This window comes from Aulonocara stuartgranti, assembly GCF_965226115.1.
Source record: "Aulonocara stuartgranti genome assembly, chromosome: 9".
NCBI lineage: Eukaryota > Metazoa > Chordata > Actinopteri > Cichliformes > Cichlidae > Aulonocara > Aulonocara stuartgranti.
The window spans coordinates 16,367,829-16,374,276 of NC_138960.1; the positions used below are offsets into that span (position 1 = coordinate 16,367,829).

Here is a 6,448-nt window from a genome sequence, read left to right on the forward strand (position 1 = left end):
ATGCATTATAAATATCCACAACTATCAATCGGAGCTTTGTTGTAAAGTGTAAAGCATAAAACCATTTATTAATGAATAATAAATATTTATAAATGCCAAATGGGAGCCTTATTGTAAAGTGTAAAGCATGACACCATTTATTTATGACTAATAAACATTTATAAATGCCAAATGGGAGCCTTATTGTAAAGTGTAAAGCATAACACCATTTATTAATGACTACTAAACATAAATGACAAAAGAGAGTTTTGTTGTAAAGTTTAAAACATGTCAATATTTATTAAGGACTAATAAACATTTATAAATGCCAAATGGGAGCCTTATTGTAAAGTGTAAAGCATAACACCATTTATTAATCACTACTAAACATTATAAATGACAAAAGAGAGTTTTGTTGTAAAGTTTAAAACATGTCAACATTTATTAATCACTAATAAACATTTATAATTGCCAAAAGTGAGTCTTAAATGTATAATGTCACCATTTATAACACTTAGACCTAAATTACAATCAATGCTTGAAATAACATTTAACTACTGTCAAAAATGGCAATGTATTGTAAGAGTAACACATGTAACATTAAATGTGTTTTTTAAAACACCAAACAGTCACCCACTCCAAAAAAAGTTCATGCCAGACTGGTTCAAACTGGAAATATTTTTTGTATGTCCTTAAATAAGCGTCCCAGTGGTCCATCAGGGTGTCGCGAACCAAGCCAAGATGACCACTCAAGAACCATCAGGTGTTCCTCCAGCAACTTCTCAGTGCGATTTCCTCTTAGTCTACGGACATGTCCTTTGATGGTCATCCAAGTCCTTTCGATATGCTGTGTATGACTGCCAGATTGAGGATCTACAAACCACCTGCTGTGATTTACAGTGTAATGTCTGTACCCTATGTTTGTCAAAACATTTTTCTAGGCTCTCCACTCATCACTGATAATGGCACTACCCAACTTAACATGCTGTCTGATCAGAGGAACAAGGTGGCGCCTTGATCGTTTTTCAACAAGTTTTAACACGAGCCTTCGCCTTTTGTCTTTAATTCCCATCATTCCAAATACCCATTTCTTCCTTTTCCATGCATTTCCAAAGCGTCCACGTGCATACTGAAAACAAAAAGAATAAAATTAAACAGAATTAAAATGAAAAAGAATAAAATTAAATATCTACAAAGAAACATTCAAAAAGATGGTTGCTTCTACTAATTTTTTTTACTTATGGTAAAGGTTTCCATGTTTAGAGGACACAGTCAGATCTGCATTGATTCTAACAAACCTGTCTGAGAGTTTACCAACCTTTCGCTGATGACGGAGACAGCTTTCATCTATAACCACAAATTCTCTGTCACCACCAAGACGGTGTCCATTGTTTATTCTGTGTCTTTTAATTGCACGTATACAAACATGTCGAATGTGTCTTGCCATGCTACTTAGTGTTCTGGAGCTGCCAGCCACTTCATCATCGATCATATCTACTTGTCTGAGCCTGAGCCCTTGTGAAAATCTGTGATAGAAATTGAGGCAATTATTACTTACTGAGGCCCTAATTTTATTTCACAAGTCTCGTATTGGTGTTCAATTATGAAAGGTGCATTGCTATTAATGTCTACATCTACATATACCTGTAAATGAACTTCATCCAACTGAAAAGAGATGTTTTTGATTTCTCAAAGAGGGAGCCAGTTCTAATTGTTCTGGAAACTCTCCTATGACTTGCTCTTTTGCAGCACCTGAGAACATATCAATGAGTTAAGTAAAGAAATGGACCCTTAAACAAGAGCATTAATTGAAAAGATAATCACAAAATTAAGTATGAAGAAAATAATAATGAAAAGAGGTTAATGCTCCCTCTTGCATTGATAACCGAAATATTTTGTTATATTTACTACATGCACTACATTATCATGCATTATACATACCACATATATTGGTCTTTCTTCACCACGGAAATCATTTTCATCTTATGGTGACAAACAGGACATCTAAGCTTCTTTTTTAGCAGGTGTTTCTTCTGCAGCCATTTAATGAGCCTTAGTGCCTTATATTTAGTTTGTTTTCCTTCTATTCTGGCGCGCAATCTCATTCCCAAAGACATTGTGGTGGAAAAAAATGAGTAATTTATTTTATTATCACCTCGAAACACCGTAAAATACTCTATGGGAGTCTAGTGCAAATCGGTTCAGAGTTAAAGAACTTCACATGCAATATAAAACAAGCCCTATAATCAAAAATAGTCCCACGCAAAAAAGAGGATTGTCTCACCTGTTATAATGTATCTCCGACTTTGTTATGTAGATCTAACCCGCTGGATTCATGCTAAAAAAATATGTTCTGCTGCCAAAGGGAGGGAAAACAAATTTAATTTAAACGCAGAGGAGCTTATACAACCATCCAATCACAGTTAACTTTATTAAGGAAAGCCCCTCCTCTCAGAGCGTGACAGGCAGTGGAGCGCTCTGGAAGGTCAAGCCAAAGGGGCACGAACAGACACACTGAAGGCGCTCGTTCAAGTTGCTGCGCCATGGATGGAGCAGAAGATAAAAATTTGTGTGCGTCTGCGACTTACACAGTTAGCACACGTTTGAAGAGATACAAAAAGCAGAGACTGGATGATCTAGATTGCACTAAGCCAACGACGTCAGCAGTTAGACATGAAGGTGAGTATAATGCTAGCTAGCTAGCCATTTGGCTGCTAGCTACAGTGGCTAACTAACATCACATAACATGTGAATAGCTCTATTACTATTGGTTATTCCAAACGATTGATATCACTTAGTTGTATATTTTTAGTTTTGTTTATGTGCATCATTAAATTTATATTAAACACCCTGGTAAGGCAGTACACATAAGAATTATTTGCCTTGTTTTAGAAATGTCTGAACCACCACATGTGTATATAACATAATTTTTACAAAGTGGCTTTTTATAAATTCAAGTTGTAACCGTTTTTAATCAATATTTTATTTGAGTTTCCCAAGTTTAGATTATAAATTATTTTAGTATTGTAATTTAATAATTGTTTGTTCTTTAGATTCTTCTTCTAATCCTGCCCCTACTGCAACTGCCCTTCTTAACAAGGAGCGAGAGAAACTGACTTTTCTTAAGGAGGAACTGGAGCGCGACACCCTGATGGACCACTGGGACGCTTATTTAAGGACATACAAAAAATATTTCCAGTTTGAACCAGTCTGGCATGAACTTTTTTTGGAGTGGGTGACTGTTTGGTGTTTTAAAAAACACATTTAATGTTACATGTGTTACTCTTACAATACATTGCCATTTTTGACAGTAGTTAAATGTTATTTCAAGCACTGATTGTAATTTAGGTCTAAGTGTTATAAATGGTGACATTATACATTTAAGACTCACTTTTGGCAATTATAAATGTTTATTAGTGATTAATAAATGTTGTTATGCTTTACACTTTACAATAAGGCTCCCATTTGGCATTTATAAATGTTTATTAGTCCTTAATAAATGTTGACATGTTTTAAACTTTACGACAAAGCTATCTGTTGTCATTTATAAATGTTTATTAGTGATTAATAAATGGTGTTATGCTTTACACTTTACAATAAGGCTCCCATTTGGCATTTATAAATGTTTATTAGTCCTTAATAAATGTTGACATGTTTTAAACTTTACCACAAAGCTATCTTTTGTCATTTATAAATGTTTAGTAGTCATTAATAAATGGTGTTATGCTTTACACTTTACAATAAGGCTCCCATTTGGCATTTATAAATGTTTATTAGTCCTTAATAAATGTTGACATGTTTTAAACTTTACAACAAAACTCTCTTTTGTCATTTATAATGTTTAGTAGTCATTAATAAATGGTGTTATGCTTTACACTTTACAATAAGGCTCCCATTTGGCATTTATAAATGTTTATTAGTCATAAATAAATAGTGTCATGCTTTACACTTTACAATAAGGCTCCCATTTGGCATTTATAAATATTTATTATTCATTAATAAATGGTTTTATGCTTTACACTTTACTACAAAGCTCCGATTGATAGTTGTGGATATTTATAATGCATTTCTGAAGTACAATTTTATATGATAAAAAATATGTTTACAAATGCTGATTGTGCTTACAGGATAGTAACTTAGTCTGAAATGTTTAATATAGCAACTCTAGATGAAATATATAGGTGAACACATTTGGCTCACTATTTGGCAAGAAACCGGTCAGTTTTTTTCCTCTTTCTCACCCTTAACTAATGCATAATAAACCATTAATAATGGTTTATAAAGCATTTACAAATTAATTAATAATATAGCTATAAACTATTTATTAGCATCTATAAGGGGAGCCTTATTGTAAAGTGGTACCTTTTTTTTTTTTTTAAGAAATCTGTTTTTCTTATAAAAGAAAAACTCATTTAGACTGTTCACAATCCACATTGCCACTGGATACATCCTGTTTGCTTTCATACTCTGAACCCTGATTAATTATTGTTGAGGAAACAGTTTTAATTTCTTTAAGCCAAGTTGAAAACTGTCAATAATTAGCAGCAAACAACTTATATGAACGACTGCCTGAAAATCTCAGATGTAACTGCTTTGATTGCACTTCCTCTAACCAAGCCGTTCTTGCAGTTCTTGATTGATTTATCACAATGGAGCTTGAGTCGACGGTGCACTTTTCAAAGACAACTACATTATGGTGGGTCAGTTCATCACATACATATAATCATTCATGCCACAGAACCCCTGCATAGACAGCTAGTATTCCTGGAAGCACTTGGGTGACTCCCACCGTGTTGTAGGTTGAGTTACAAAGCCAGGGGGATAATTGCATCAAGAATGAAGGTGTTTCGTATAGATACTATGGCACCTGTCTCAAATACAGGCAGCTCAGCAGCTGGAGGAACAGAAGGCCTTGATATGAAAAGAAAGTAGATGTTCTTCAGTTGGCTGACCCCAAAGCTTGAGCCAAATTATTTACAATAAAAGCTCCATGTCATATCTGTTTAACATTCAGGATAGGAGTTACATGGTGCTATGGTGCTGAATGTCAATTGGAAAGACATTCTGTTCTGAGCTTGAGAGCAACGAGGAAAATGCTGGCAAAAGTTGTGACAAATATGAAATGCAATAGAAGGCAGCAGATGTAGTACTTTCACAGGGCATTAAGGTGCCAAAATGAAATGTCTTGACTTTTGTTGTCAAGATACACCAAATGTTATTTTATCAAATCATCTGGCAATGATATTTCACTTGAGCTAGTCAACCTTGAAAAGGCTTCTTTATCAGCCATAAGTTTCAGCACATGATCACGCATACGGGCAAAACATTTCAAAAAAAGACATCGTCATCATGTTGTTTCCTTCATTCACTCAACTGATTCATTCGTGATTCATGTATATATTCATATCTCCTTGATATACAGTGGACTAGCCAAAGACAGGGGAGGGGGGGACAGAAAGAGAAAAGCAAGACAGAGAGAGACAGAAGGAGAGAAGGATTATGTTCTCTAAGCCAAGCAAGTCAAGCAGCAAGTGAGTCCCATGATAACATATAGAGCAACGACCTTGGGGCTTTAAGCTGTTGGCCCACGCTCCAAAAAACTTCTATCTGACAAGAAGAAAGCAAAGCTGGGAATAAATAAATATAATCTACTATTATTGGAGTATTATGTAGAAATAAAATGAACATATTCGTGTATTATTTAACCTGATACACCCACCAGCCTTTTCATTATGCACACCTGTTCAACTGCTCATTAAAACAAATGTCTAATAAGCCAATCACATGGCAGCAGCTTAGTACATATACGCACTTAGACGTGGTCAAATGCTTGCATCAAACTGAGCATCAGGACAGGCGAGAAAGGTGATTGAAGTGAGTTTGAAAGCAGCATGGTTGTCAGTGCTAGACATGCCAGTCTCAGTATTTTACAAACTGCTGATCTATTAGGATTTTCCCCACATGATCATCTTTAGGGTTTACAGAGAATGGTTTAAAAAAGAAAAGAAAAGAAAATATCCAGTGAGCATCCTTTAAAAATCACAGCCTTTCTCACTACTTTTGCTGACCTTTATGACAACATCATCCCACCTTCTGATTGCTGCTTCCAGCAACTGGTTTCTTGAACATAACAATGAGCTCACAGTACTCAGATTGTCTCATTAGTTACCAGATCCCAATCCAATAGAAGACCTCTGGGATGTGTTAGAACAGGAGATTGATATCATGGATTTACAGCTAACAAATCTGCAGCAACTGTGTGATGCTATGATGTCAATATGGACTAAGATTTCTGAAAAATTTTGTGTGGACCTTGTTGAGTTTATTCCAGAAAGAAATGGGGCAGTTTTAAAGGCAAAGAGCATCCAACTTGTTCTAGTAGGTACTCCTAATGAAGTAGTTAGTGAGTGTATATTGCCATCATGACATCACAGTTGGATCTTTACTGGAAATGATAACAATTGCCCTC

The 6,448-nt window shown here is 35.1% G+C and overlaps 1 long non-coding RNA gene across 2 annotated transcripts; it reads right to left on the reverse strand.

Moving 5' to 3' along the window:
* Positions 1-522: 522 nt before the first annotated feature.
* LOC309714205 lies at positions 523-2,088 on the reverse strand. 2 transcript variants are annotated; one of them, XR_014278847.1, is made up of 3 exons: positions 1,921-2,088; positions 1,624-1,731; positions 523-1,505 (listed from the first exon to the last, which is right to left on the reverse strand). It is a non-coding gene; the product is annotated as an uncharacterized lncRNA (long non-coding RNA). The 2 variants fall into 2 exon arrangements; XR_014278848.1 differs by having other exon boundaries at positions 523-1,108; positions 1,298-1,731.
* Between the last annotated feature and the right edge of the window lie 4,360 nt (positions 2,089-6,448).